This window comes from Oncorhynchus clarkii, chromosome 13 (assembly GCF_045791955.1).
Source record: "Oncorhynchus clarkii lewisi isolate Uvic-CL-2024 chromosome 13, UVic_Ocla_1.0, whole genome shotgun sequence".
Classification (NCBI taxonomy): domain Eukaryota; kingdom Metazoa; phylum Chordata; class Actinopteri; order Salmoniformes; family Salmonidae; genus Oncorhynchus; species Oncorhynchus clarkii.
The window spans coordinates 20,184,073-20,199,353 of NC_092159.1; the positions used below are offsets into that span (position 1 = coordinate 20,184,073).

The window sequence follows — 15,281 nt, forward strand, 5'->3', positions numbered from 1 at the left end:
ACCTTAAATAAGTACCAAGCTGCGACTCTTCTGCTCACAGCCACCATCCAGGGTCATTGAGTTGTTTTAACCATGTACTTTCATTGCACCCTGTGCTGCGATCAGCCCCCCGAGACTCTTTGCACTAATTGACTGATTGTTAAAAGAGCTAGAAAAGATCAGGCAAGTTAAATATCCCAGACCTGAATGCTCTGTGAAAGAGAGGTAACTTAACACACACTCAGTGGGAGAGGGAAAGGACAAGTGTTTAGTTTGCAGGGAGAGAGAAAGCAGTCAGCCTGCAGAGCATAGCCTGTAGCAGAGAATCTAGATTCTACACCCCTTCTCTCCTCCTTTCCTCCCCCTCTTTATCTGGCACTTCTCTTCTTCTTCTCCACCACACCACCACCTCTCCTCTCTTCCCCTTTTGCCCAAACTAATGCCTTTTTATAAAAATAAAAAAAATCTGTTGCGTTGGACTTGCGTTCTAATAAAGCAGCGTGAAAACTTGTTAAGGCCAGAGCGTGGACGGCGGTAAATCGTCGAGAGGTGACACATGCTAACGACATCTGCAGGAGGCAGGGAAGGAAAGCCCCCGGTTCTCCTCGGTCCCCCGAGAAGTGTCACGCCACATTTCTGTGGTGGTAGAAGACCCAGCGGGTCGTGGTTGGGGGTAGCGCGAAAAGGTTAAAGTTCACGCACCTGGTGACAATGAGCCCTAGTGCTATAATCACTAATGAGGCTAGGAGAGAAGTGGAGCTGGTTTATTGAATAGAGCAGAGAGATTAGACTAGAGAAGGTTTTACCAGATTACTTTACTCCTACACTCTTAGAAAAAAGGGTTATTCGGCTGTCCCCGTAGGAGAACCCTTTTTGGTTCCAGGTAGAACCCTTTTTGCTTCCAGGTCGAACCCTTTTGTGTTCCATGTAGAACCCACTGGGGAGAGGATTCTACATGGAACCCAATAGGCTTCTACCCGGAATCAAAAAGGGCTTTTCAAAGGGTTCCTATGGGGCCAGCCGAAAACCCCTTTTTAGGTTCTAGATAGCATATTTTTTTTCTAAGAGTGTATACATTCATTCATTCATTCCCCCCCATTCACTTCCTCTTGGCTGTGATCATACAGTAATGATATTATCGTGCATGCTTGTTCTAGGTCCCTGATCGCTAAAGAAGTCCCTCATTGTCAATTAATCGTACATTCAAGTCAGGATTTACGATATACGTGACATCACTCTGGGCCAGATAGTGAGAAACAAGGCAATTATTTGACATGCTGTGTGTTATGATTAATGGATCTGAAAACTCCCAAGGAGGCCATTGGAAGGGGTTGCTTTACTTGATTAAACTGAACAGTCCTATAGTTATACATGCATTACCTCAAAAGAGGTGATTTGTAGACTCAAGACTTTGGGGACCTTCTGTTACTAACCTACAGTATTTGCATCACTTGTTAGTGATTTTGCATAACACTCCAAACCAGAGTGACTCACACAACAAGTGCGTTTTACGACCCCATAAAACCAAGCATAACCCAATTAGCCAACCAAAAAGACATTACTAGCCGTCTCTCATCCATGGTTCGTCTGTTGACGAGGATTTTTTTTCTCTCCCAAAAGTCCAATATGCGAAGAGCCAGCCTCAGCGAACGACAAACCCCTCTCCACCGTCTTTCAACATATGAACAAAAAATAACGTGTCACAGAGATGGTGTTAGAGGGGATATCCCCTCATGTCTGTCTCTTTCCGTCAGCATCAGAGGAGACAAGACAGGAAACGTACCCTACCTTTCCCTGCCTGAAGGGCCTTGCTAACACTAACCCCATTAATCTTCAAACACTGTTTTATTTGATCTTTTCCCTCCAAATCCAGCCAGTCATCTCTGTAACAGAAACTGCCTGTCACCTCTGTTTTGTGACTAATATGACAGGTTAATATCTTCATTTGGAGACGCAGACCTTGTGTGTGTGTGTGTGTAGGCCCGCCTTAATTGCAGACTCGGCTGGATTAGTGTAAACCGCAGTTATGATAAGTGTTGGTTTAGTTAGCATAGCGCCGTACGCCCGCCGTCTCAGTGCCTTAGTCGACAACTTGGCCTTCTCAGCCAGGCCCTCAGGCAAGAGGAAAAGAGCCTGCCAAAATATGTGAGATCAGAAAATCCCTTTTTGAATCGGTCTCATAGAAACCAAAGCAACGCAGCCCAAATAGACAGCAGGTGATATTTGACAAGAGAAGGGAGATGGGAGGGAGCCGTTGTTTACAGAGATCCGTCTCACATCTTTCTGATCAGTGTTGGGTCAGTGTAGTCCAAGAGCCGTTTGTTGATGTCCATTGCTGGGCTAGTTGGAGAAGACACACTGTTAAGTAATACGGCTGGTTGTCCAACTGTGGAAAACAGAGTTGAACAGTATTATCATTGGTTTTGAAGGTCGTGTTGACGCCGGGACTTGCGCCGGGGTTGCGAAGGGTTGAGCAATTGTTTTACACAGTTTGGTTCCCGACTTCCCGTCGATGTGATGAGGTCTTGGTTCAGTTTGATCAGGATCAGATAGAGGGCAGGATTTATCCAAAGATTTACCACAGTACCCATCGGATGAACTTTGGTCTGGCAAAAGGAAGCACGAAGCTCAGCACAATGATTCGGTCTGGAATTGACTGTGAAAAAGGAAACACTGCTCCAATGCGCCAACAGTTAAATAAAATCCATTTCTAGTCCCCAATGCTCCCCTCTCTTACCGTTCAATAAAATAAAACCCAACCGCTTCATAAGTGAAAGCAGAGATTTTGGTTTGCCCTCACTGAAATCTATAAATCCAGACAGACATTCTCAATCTGTATTGTGTTCAACACACTTCCCTGTGCCATTGACCAATCAGATTCATTTATTTGTGGAGCTCTCGGCTACAGTAACCGACCACTAGCCTGGTTACTCGTGGAGTTTGTGGCCACAATATCCCGGTTTAACTCATGGTGAATACAGCGCTCAGTCTGGTTAAACCAGACTTTGCGGATCCCACTGCTGACACCAGTGGGAGAGTTGAGGGCGATAGTGTCAGTGGATGCTCCAGCACTGTGTCCTCATGCTGTCTACCAATCAAATTCACTCATGGGAGTTCTTAGCTACAGGAACCTAATCGGATCCCACCCTTGACACAGTTGTTGGAGTTGTGACTGACAGTGCAAGTGGATGGATGCTCCTCCAGTCCAGCACTGCGTCCCCAATGGGTATCAGTCCCTCACACTATTAAGACGGCTGGGTCTTTGTGGGTATTGTTTGGTGGGGGTCTATGGGAGGCCTGACAGCCCCTATTGTATTCTTTATTCACCCCTAAAGGGCTTTCACTGCCACGGCCTGAATGGGGCCTGTCCACGTCAGATTGCCCCCATGGCATTTTCAGGGCTTAGTTCACACACAGCGCACCATCAGGATCAACAGCCTCAAGCCTTTAGTGTTCCCTGTGTGTTGGTATGTCGTTGTTTTACTGAAGAAGTGGAGGGAAGATCTTTTCCAGGCAACGGCGGCTTTATTTAGCAATTACTCATCCAAACACACGATTGAGAATAGACACAGAAACACTAACACTCACAGATGCTTAGATACTGTACACACACACACACACACACAATAGAAGCCTTGCTTAGTCAGCAAATTGAAGCACCTCAGATCAGAAGCCGGGTCCTTTACAAACTAGCCCTATTACAGGCTCCCAGCGTGAGGTGGAAGTGCCAGAGTGGCCCCGGGCCCCTACACACCTTCCAGGCCCCCGGGGCCACACCAGGGCTCCCTAACGAGAGGGCAGGCCGGACGTTAAATGGGCGCTAATGCGGAGAAAGAGGAGGCCATTGGGGCCCCTTTGTTGTTGGCCCCTGAGTGTGGCAAGATCAACAGGCCTGATTAGTCCCCATGCTGTGGGGCTATCTGCCCCCATGGAGGCTTCCTTATCTGGGCTGCTTAGGGTGAGTGATTTCTGCTACTGCAGGTTGCTGACGATGAAATGGTGGTGGAAGTGTGACCCATGAGGAACATATAGGGACTGGTAAGAGTCATAAATGGTGGAGAGGACACAAATGGGAATAGTTAGGAGCATACAGTACACCAGTGGGATAAAGTTACTCCTGAACACTGACCGAAGGAAGATTTCACATCTGTAACTTCTACCCAGAGCTACAGTATACAGTATAGTACCATTAGATATTTCAAACTGTACTCTACAGTCACCATGGGCCCTCAGTCTTCAGAAAGAACATTGTTTGCAGTACAACTGTCAAATTGAAAGTTGGATTATCTTCATTTTGGACCCATAGGCAATCCACTAGACTAGACATTCCACCTGGTTGAAACAGAGGGAATGTTGAGATGGAGAATCCTGCTCGGCAGTTAATGTTCATTCTCCTCCAGTCCCAAATCCTCTCTGCTTAGCATTAACCTTAGCCTTAGAACCTCGGCTTCATTAGGATTCCCTCTGCAGCAGAGCACCCTGCTTTCTCACAGCTCTTAATTACGGCGGAATATGTTTTATTAGCCAACTGACAGAACAGAACAGAAACACAGGAGCTCAGGCTATTCCCGTCTGTCTGCGAGGGGAATTGACTCATTTGAAGGAGGAAAATGAACGATATGAGAATGCAAATGTGTAAGAAACATCCAGAGCCAGCGGCTGCCGGAGTTAAATTCTGAAATTAGACACAAACCCATAACAGCTTGACTGATATAAAAAAGGTTACACAGTTGGGGAAAGCCTGTTTTGGTTCGTAAAAAATCCTGCCCATTTGAAAACAGTTAAATTCAGATTTCAGTCCCACAGCTAGACCAGTACATATTTCATCACAACCACAGGAGGCTTAAAACACTGATGAATATACAGCCCAGAACTCAATTGCACAAGGCTACGTCCCAAATGGCACCCTGTTCCCCATATAGTGTACTACTTTTGACCAGAGCCCTATGGTCCCTGGTAAAAAGTAGTGCACTGAATAGGAAAAAGGGGGCCTTTTGCACACAACCCACATCTCTTTAATTAAGTGGAGCCTGAGATTTAACAAGCAGCAGACTGATAAAAATCATATTTTATGTGCCAGAGACGAGTCATTAAAATGTGTGCATGTGAGACATGCCGAGAGAGAGAGAGAGAGAGAGAGAGAGAGAGAGAGAGAGAGAGAGAGAGAGAGAGAGCTAATTAGCAGTGATAAAGGAATTACATTTGCCTGATAGAATCTCAGCAGGCTGTCAGCACCTCTCCCTCTCTGTCCTCTCCCTCTCTGTCCTCTCCATCCCTGGGAAGTTTCAGGGAGGTCCTGCGCTGCTGCTCTGGCAGAGTGACCCCTCCACACCCACAAACTGACCCCCTCTTCCTCTGCCTCACACCTCCAGAAATCAGGCCCATGCCTCTCCCTTTCCTCCTACACTCCCTGATTGTCTTTTATGCTCCTGGTTTAAATTTGTGGGCTTAAGTAGTTTCCTTGAGGTTGATATAAAGTATGGAAGTCACATAGATCTACAACTCTAGAAAGATCTACAACTCTAGACAGATCTACAACTCTAGAATACACTTGGAGGATGGACCTGAAACAGATCTGAAGTGGAAACTGTTACAAACTTGCCATGACGATCTTGCGCTGATGATTGCCAATTAAAGGAACACCAGGTACACATTTTTCAATCAGATGGCTCTAAATGAATATTTCATGAAAATATGGAATAACATTGCGGGGACATGATTTCACATTGTGTCACACATGTAAGAATGGAACAACTTGTGCACAGCGCATTTGTTTGTTTTGACTGAGCCTCCACTGTAACCTCTGTAGAGAGAGTGACCATGGAGTCGACAGGGTCCTGTTTGACAATACAGACAGTTGTCTTTAATTAAATACGGAGCGTTTACGTTCTTACACATCGATACAGATACAGGTGTTTGTCTGAACGGGAATGACCTAAATCCTTCTCTTCCGGGCCATGCATTCAGACAAACGAAGGCCGCCGCTATGTTAAATGTGTGTTTCATTAGCAGCATATCGCTGACTCCATTCCCTTCATTCCCCACCTGGAAACTGATCTGAAATCAGAGTTTGTTATTGTGGGGCCTTGTCCACTCTGGTTAAGATGATCAAAGAACCGTCATCTTAATACGTTCCTTCCTGGTACGCTTTCTCTCTCTAATCTTTTATTTGTTTGTGTCACGCCAAGGTGATACTGTAGTTTCACATCAGACCTTTTTTCTTTTTCCAATTAAAAAAGTTTAGATTTCCGTCAAACCATCAAAGCAATCCTGGAACATTCCGGTAACTTGTAAAATGAATCATCACCGTCTCCGTGGCTCCAACCCAAGACGTTGTGTTCTCTTCCCTTCCCGTCCAAAATAACAGCTGGCTTTGTGCAAAATATTACAAAATGTTTGACGCACGCCGGATGATATTGAAACCGTCTGGACAGGAGAGGAGAACAAAAGGAAGAAGGCATAGGGGAATAGCTGGAGCTTTATTTAATGAGAGAGACATTAATTGAATGGACGATTTAAAAGGAATGCGTCTCCCTAACAGTTCCAGCAGTATATGTAAGGGGTGTACAGCTTTTAAATACAGGGGCACGGTTTGACACTTGACCTGTGATTTCATATTTCTATTTTATGTTGACACTGTTCACTAAGGGCCCGATTCCGACTTAGGAAATATACGCCTTTCCCAGGCACATCTTTCCTACACACACCTTTCCTACGCCAAGGGCGAAAGTGTGGTGTCAGATGTCTTTTTTTTTTACATTTTAAAATGCATTTCCTGCAATTCTACAGAGTTTGACATTACTTATTATGCCTCTTTTGAGGGATATTTTGAGGGGTATTTTGAAAACACAGTATAAGTGGAAGGATAAGTAGAGCTGGCCAATCAGCGGTCTACTCATGATTTTTTTTATGACCGGTATACGCCCACACCATTTTGTCATTGAGGTACGCCCACACCATTCCAACACAGAAAATATGCTTTTTTAACATACCTAATTACAATTTTTTGGGAAAGAAAACAATTGAACTCCTATTGTAATTAATTACAGGTAATATTTAATTGAATCCTGAAAACACTGGGCAGTTACTTTAAGCGCAAAAATAACGACTTTAAACTGTATAACTTATCAATGCGCCATCATACCAGATCATTTAATGCATAAAACCCAAAACAATGGTAGATTTAAAAATACTCTGATTTTGTAGATTATTTAGACACCTTTTAGGGTTGGGAAAGTATGTATAAATCATGAAAAAAAAACTGGTTTGGAGAGCCTTTACGCACCAAATATATTGATGAATCAAAAATACTGTGGTTTGATTCATCCTTAAAGTTGCCATATTCAAGTTCAATCTGTGAAATACAGGAAGGTTGACAATTTTTTTCAATAAGGGTTCAACAATAGTCCTATAAATCTACCCTAATCCTTACTAATCATGGAACTGTAATGACAACGGGTCCAGTCGATGTGAACCGTGCTCCAGGCTCCAGCTTTATCCTGTGTGGTCCATAATGACTCAAATAGGCTACATGTCCCCCAAAAATCATCTAAAACTATTGCTATGTTGTAATTACAATCCCCTTCACCAAGCTGATTACTCATTTACTTAGCTCTTATCAATGTATAATTTACAGTGCATGGAGAATGATGTTATTTCTATCGGGGGAAAATAAAGTAGATGCTTTTTCCACTCTGTCGGAGTTGTAACTACGTTGGAGCTGTCAAATTGGTGAGCGGATGCTCTTGATCACTGTCAGGAAGCCACTAAACCGATCCGCTCGCGTAGAAGTTCAGAACAACAAAATGTAGTTGTAGAAATAATAAAGATCAATTTTAAACGAATTCAACGAAATAATGAGGATTTATGTCAGCCTAATCGAGGTGTAGATTACATCTCACATTCCAGTGTTCGAACTTGTAAACAAGGCTGCATGGGATTTGTCCTAACGCGACTCGGTGCAGCCAATGGCAATGTCCGCATTATGTATACAGCGCTAACGCAGTTCCACCTCCAACACCGCCAAAACCACCGTTAATGCGGATGTTGGCTAAAGTGGATATGATTTGAATAGAGCATTTAATCTGATTCAATAAAGCTCCCTCATTCGATCGAAGGTAAAACAGAATGTCAGCTATGACATTTTTGTTGTTGTTGAATTGACTGGCAGTTATTAGATGTGTACTAAACAACACCAGACTGCTCTTTCATCTGTATATTATGCATCATTTGAAGTTGTCAGGACCGTCTAATCATATTGACTTGATGCTATAACTTGTTCCAAAGGGACCGTCTCAAAACATGCATTGTCAGGCATATAAGTGTGACGTCACCCATTAAACTCTCTGAATACATTTGATTTATTTGGGAATTCCCAGCTCCGGAATGACCTAATGCCCAGCTTTTACCATGGCAGTGTCTAAATCAACAAATAAACCAGACAACAAAAACTAGATTGTTCCAATGTAAAAGGAAAAATAACACACCACGAATAAACCACTGCGGTAACATGAAGCAATTGATGTAATTGTTGTCATGAAGTTTAATGCGTCAGATTTATTAGTTGATATCTGAGTGAGTATGATACATACGACATAGCTGCAGCGCTAGCGTAAATATTTCCCCTCTCTCTCTCTCTCTCTCAGATCACTTGAGGCTTTGTGTGTGTGTGTGTGTGTGTGTGTGTGTCCTGCTGTTTTTATGGGCTTTGAGAAAGTGAGATGCTGTCGGGTTGTTGAGCAAAAAAACAGTCATTTTGTTCGCAAGAAACTATTATTTCTTTATAAGGGAGAGTGGAATTCCAGGGCATGTGAATTATACACCTACTACAGCATCGGTGTGGTCCTCAGTCCTGATATATTCAATATTGTCCTGGCTACAAGAGCTGTGGGAAGTGGGCCTAGCTAACTGTCATAAACGCCACGTTTAAAAAAAATAAATAAAAAAAAATCATAGCCAAGGAAAGTGTCAACATTGAGTGAATCTGGCTGTCTGCCAATAGCCTAAGAGGCTGCTGCCAGTTGCGGATGTGTGAATCAAAATGATTGTTTGTGACTGGTGCACTTTAACTACAACGCAAGGCCTTACGGCTGAAGTAAGAGAAAGATGGGAAAGATTTAAAAATCACAGACGATATCATTATACCCCCTACGTAAGGCTTTAAATTGTGCAAGGAATCTAAAGCAGTAGTGTGTGTGTGTGCGCGCGTACATTAGAGTGTGTGTGCGTGCGTGTTGGTCTGGCACGGTTGAAGGTGTACCATAGAGTGCAGTCATATGTGTCAGTTTTTTCCAATCAGACTTTTATACCCACTTGTAGAGTGGATTAAAGTGGATTAGATCTCTAGCATGAATCTAGTCTGAGGTGGGATCTCCTGGCTGTACGTCAATTATGTGATCTTCTTACTTTCGGCTGTATGGAGCACAACTCCCTCTCAACTACTGCGGGTGCGTGTCTAATGTAATGTTTCCTTCAGTCTCCAGATATAGACCAGTCCTAAGCATGCTGTCTATAGGTTAGCGGGGTAGAGGGCATTGAACTTTTGACCCTAATAGTGCACTTCTTTGTGACCAGAGGGGCTCTGGTTAAAAGTCATACAATGTCATTTTGAGACACATTTGGTGTTCAGTGTTGCGTCATGCCTTGCATTCTAAAAATGTGCTGTAATACCGGGCCATTCTGCTGCTGATGTAACAGGCAGAATTCATCAACCCCTCCACACATGGACAACATAAACACACACCTCCCTTCTCCCCTTCGCCGCCGAAACCGCTCGAAAACCAAAACAATCGCCGAAGTAGAGACACACAATATTTTCTCATTTTGTCTTCAGGGGCTTTCTGGGTCTAATCTGATTACTTTCAGGGGCGCCCGTAGGATTAAAAGTAAACTGCGTGTCGGGGCTTCCCCGCCTGTCTGTTTTAAACCTAGGGGCAGAATAGCAAGAGCCTCCTGCTCCCTACCCCTGCTCCTTACCCCTGCTCGCTGCTCCCTACCCCTGCTCCCTACTCCTGCTCCCTACCCCTGCTCCCTACTCCCTACCCCTGCTCCCTAACTCTGCTCCCTACCCATGTTCCCTATCCCTGCTCCCTACTCCTGCTCCCTACCCCTGCTCCCTACTCCTGCTCTCTACTCCTGCTTCCTACCCCTGCCTCCTGCTCCCTACCCCTGCTCCCTACCCCTGCTCCATTCCCTGCTCCCTACTCCTGCTCCCTACTCCCTGCTCCCTACTCCTGCTCCCTACTCCTGCTCCCTAACCCTGCTCCCTACCCTTGCTCCCTACTCCTGCTCCCTAACCCTGCTCCCTACTCCCTACTCCTGCTCCCTACTCCTACTCCTGCTCCCTACCCCTGCTCCCTACTCCCTACCCCTGCTCCTGCTCCCTACCCCTGCTCCCTACCCCTACCCCTGCTCCCTACCCCTGCTCCCTACCCCTGCTCCCTACCCCTGCTCCCTACTCCTGCTCTGACACTCTGGTGTTGGGTGTTGCTATTGCGTCTGGTTTAGGGGGATAGTGAAGGGTTGAGGCGACTGGGAGACGGAATTCGTGGTGTTTGTGGAATAACGATGACAGGACTCAGGTCAGTCTGTGACCCCTGAATGTTACAACGGATGGACGGGCGGTTGGGCAGACGGACAGTGAGATGAACATTTTTGAAAATGTCTTGCAGAGTGGGTGGTCAGGCTCTAATGAAGGTTTTATATGACGTATATACATGTATTCAGTAACGAAGTTCTTCATAGCAGTCAATTTCCTGAACAAATCCATCTCTATATGAAACTAGACCAACAGTTGTCGAGTGGAACATACCTCAACTTGAGCTTGACTCCCAGGGTCAAACTTTCTCGTTAATTAGGAAAATGAGGAAGCAGGGCTGTGTGTTAGTGATAGCAATGGGGTCAGTCCGAGAGCCTGGGGACCGTTCGGAGCGAACATCTGCCAATTTTGCAACACACACACAAACACACTCTCTTTAGATCCAACTCTCTCTGGTGGTCCAATGTGGGGTGTTTCTCAGGATGTGCGAGAAACAGTAACAACTGATAGATCTAGGCCTCATTTTATATTATATGTGCTTAAAGGGATCAGTTAACACATTTTACTACCTGTGGGTCATTAACTAGTGGTGGGTTGCCGCGGTAACCCAACCTGAAGGGTTAGAGTTGATAGCCCCCTGAGGTTTGAAAATTACCACACTTTTGCTTCCTGGTCTAATTTTTTACTTCCAGATTCAATTTTACATTAAATGTACAGTATGTTCCATTTATATGAAACAAAACAAGTAGAAATTGCACTACAAATAATTGTGTCATGTCTCTTCGTTGAATATTTTCAGTTATCACCTTGCTTTCGTAATAGTAGATAATGTGTTCTCATGCCCCGAAGACAAAATGTGTATTTTATTCATTTATTTAACTAGGCAAGTCAGTTAAGAACTAAGAACAAATTCTTATTTACAATGACGGGCTGTACAGTTGGTAAATGGGAGAGAGAGAATGCACTTCAAAACACACAGTACGTGCCAGGCATTCCTATATGTGTGTGTTGAGGTGCATTGGAGTCTCATGGTAGTATAGGTAGGTGTGTGTGCTGAAACGTCTGGCAGGAGCGAGGCGCCTGCAGCTTTTGTGTGTTTCTCTATTGAAGGGCAGTCACCCTGAATCCTGCCTGGCCCACGGAGCAGGTGTGACTAGCTTATTTCTGTTTGTGTGCGTCTGTGTTGAAAGTAGCGGAAAACACAATTGTTCTCTTTCTCTCATTTGGCTGGGGTCTCATCACAGGAATCCCACCGTAGAAGTGTGCGTTTAACAGCACCAACGGGGGTTGCTCTCCAGCCTCCTCTAGTTCCTCTGCGACTGTGAAGGTGTCTCAACTTCAGACGAGGCCTGTCAGGAAGAGCTGCGGCTGTGAAACCTCAGCACAGAGAATGTCCCAGGTCAATGCAGGTGTTAAAACAACATGGGCCTTGTCTTCAGAGCTCTGAAATATAGAAAAAACCCACAAGTATAACAGGTATTCAATGGCGAGCGGCTATATCGCCATAGTTACCACCAAGACAAAGCAAGATTATTATTTGGTTGAACTCATGAAAGGGGGGGGGCTCCACATGAATGAATGGATAAGGGTTGAATGAAGCCTGAATGACATCACAACATTGCAGGAAACGCGATAAGCCAATACCAGACAAGCAAGCGGCACGTCAGCTTTTATCTTCAATTGTTTTTCATTAAGTCTAGCAGAGAAGGAAACTACCAGAATGATGTAATCGTTAAAGCAGTTTGTACTCAAACACTTTGATATTCGTATGTTGCTCAGTTAAATGTCATGTGGCATTTCTTTCTCAGTGCATTGAGAGCACGGTGCAATGCATTGCTGGAACCCCTCTCAAGCCCAGGAGGATTTGACTGAAGACAAGAGGTCTGACTCTGTACGGGCTACTGTGATGCAGGTCTATCACTTTTTAAGGTTCTAAGAACCAGAAGCTTAGATAAAAGTATGTTTTGCTCTTTCCTATTGGTCGCAATTGGAACCAGTTACTGTAGCTTGAAGCGTATTACACCTTTGCATCCCAGTTGCATACTGTATAATAGCCAACACGCCCTGTAGCATAGCTCTGTTTTGTAAAGATGGAGAGAATGCATATTGCCCAGCTGTTGTAATCCCTGCTCCCACCATTAGACAGGAAGTGAAGGAGTCTGGGTAGTGTCTGGAGCAGTCTGAGCAGTGATCCGGCAGCCTGAGGGAGCGGACACACCACACCGAGTGTCCATCTGCCGTTCATTCGCCGTTCGTTCAGGTGCAGTGTTTCAGGGACCACCCCTAAACACACACTGCGGGTGTGTGACTGCCGACGTGTTTGCGCGATTCTACATGTAGAATCGGATGACAAATTATGGCTGCCACTCTGTTCAGAGGTGCTAAGTACAGTGCCTTGCGAAAGTATTCGGCCCCCTTGAACTTTGCGACCTTTTGCCACATTTCACATTTCAACTGTATTTTTTTGTGAAGAATCAACAACAAGTGGGACACAATCATGAAGTGGAGCGACATTTATTGGATATTTCAAACTTTTTTAACAAATCAAAAACTGAAAAATTGGGCGTGCAAAATTATTCAGCCCCCTTAAGTTAATACTTTGTAGCGCCACCTTTTGCTGCGATTACAGCTGTAAGTCGCTTGGGGTATGTCTCTATCAGTTTTGCACATCGAGAGACTGACATTTTTTCCCATTCCTCCTTGCAAAACAGCTCGAGCTCAGTGAGGTTGGATGGAGAGCATTTGTGAACAGCAGTTTTCAGTTCTTTCCACAGATTCTCGATTGGATTCAGGTCTGGACTTTGACTTGGCCATTCTAACACCTGGATATGTTTATTTTTGAACCATTCCATTGTAGATTTTGCTTTATGTTTTGGATCATTGTCTTGCTGGAAGACAAATCTCCGTCCCAGTCTCAGGTCTTTTGCAGACTCCATCAGGTTCTTCCAGAATTGTCCTGTATTTGTCTCCATCCATCTTCCCATCAATTTTAACCATCTTCCCTGTCCCTGCTGAAGAAAAGCAGGCCCAAACCATGATGCTGCCACCACCATGTTTGACAGTGGGGATGGTGTGTTCAGCTGTGTTGCTTTTACGCCAAACATAACGTTTTGCATTGTTGCCAAAAAGTTCCATTTTGGTTTCATCTGACCAGAGCACCTTCTTCCACATGTTTGGTGTGTCTCCCAGGTGGCTTGTGGCAAACTTTAAACAACACTTTTTATGGATATCTTTAAGAAATGGCTTTCTTGCTGCCACTCTTCCATAAAGGCCAGATTTGTGCAATATACGACTGATTGTTGTCCTACGGACAGAGTCTCCCACCTCAGCTGTAGATCTCTGCAGTTCATCCAGAGTGATCATGGGCCTCTTGGCTGCATCTCTGATCAGTCTTCTCCTTGTATGAGCTGAAAGTTTAGAGGGACGGCCAGGTCTTGGTAGATTTGCAGTGGTCTGATACTCCTTCCATTTCAATATTCTCGCTTGTACAGTGCTCCTTGGGATGTTTAAAGCTTGGGAAATCTTTTTGTATCCAAATCCGGCTTTAAACTTCTTCACAACAGTATCTCGGACCTGCCTGGTGTGTTCCTTGTTCTTCATGATGCTCTCTGCGCTTTTAACGGACCTCTGAGACTATCACAGTGCAGGTGCATTTATACGGAGACTTGATTACACACAGGTGGATTGTATTTATCATCATTAGTCATTTAGGTCAACATTGGATCATTCAGAGATCCTCACTGAACTTCTGGAGAGAGTTTGCTGCACTGAAAGTAAAGGGGCTGAATAATTTTGCACGCCCAATTTTTCAGTTTTTGATTTGTTAAAAAAGTTTGAAATATCCAATAAATGTCGTTCCATTTCATGATTGTGTCCCAGTTGTTGTTGATTCTTCACAAAAAAATACAGTTTTATATCTTTATGTTTGAAGCCTGAAATGTGGCAAAAGGTCGCAAAGTTCAAGGGGGCCGAATACTTTCGCAAGGCACTGTACTCTCTGCCGGTAAATGCTACCGGTGTGTCCGTTCCTTAACTCTCTCTGCCAGCAATCCCTAAACCTCCGGGCCTCCAGGCAAGAGGGTTAAGGGAAGGATAGGCTTCCTATGCGATGCCCCCAAGGCAGATGGGTAGTTTTCCACCGTGATGCCTCTAAGGAAGTGAGAGGTGAGGGGGCTAAAGCCCAGTGTGAGCCCAGGCAACTAAAAATCAACAGTCCCAGAGCGGGAAGAAAACAAGCAAAAGAGGACAGCCCTAATTAAGGACCCCTGGTGTCCGGTAGAGAGCTGGGAAACCAGACCCTACAGATAAGGGACTGAGCTGTGTGTGGACCCCCTGAGACTCCTCTCTAGTCTCTAACATAACTTGTGTGAAGGAGCTAATTACAGTGTCTGGACTAAAACACCACAGCCCTTCAATGGATCGTTGTTTTAACTGGTGCAAGTTGAGAAGCGACTCTATTCCATAGATTGTGATGGGCACATGGTAACAGGAAGTAGTCTACTTGAGTGCGTGTGTGTTTCGGGAGGGAGTGAACTGAAAAACATGGGCAGATGTGTCAGGGTGGAGCCCTATCCACATGTTCCCTCCCTCCCCCCTCCTGTGGCATTGTGATGCAGTATTTGGTGCTGTACATTGTAGTGGAACTATTGTGTCCTGTGGTAAATCATTGACGAGGAAGGGAGACCCGGACGGGATGTGTGTGTGTGTGTGTGTGTGTGTGTGTGTGTGTGTGTAGTCAGACGGGGGGTTTAATGAAGTTAAGCCA

General features: G+C 44.8%; 1 protein-coding gene across 2 annotated transcripts in view; it reads left to right on the top strand.

Annotated features, from left to right (window-relative positions):
* LOC139424550 (netrin-1-like) overlaps positions 1-15,281 on the top strand; it is a 92,355-nt gene that overhangs the window by 31,976 nt on the left and 45,098 nt on the right. The gene's annotated exons all lie outside the window — the stretch shown is intronic.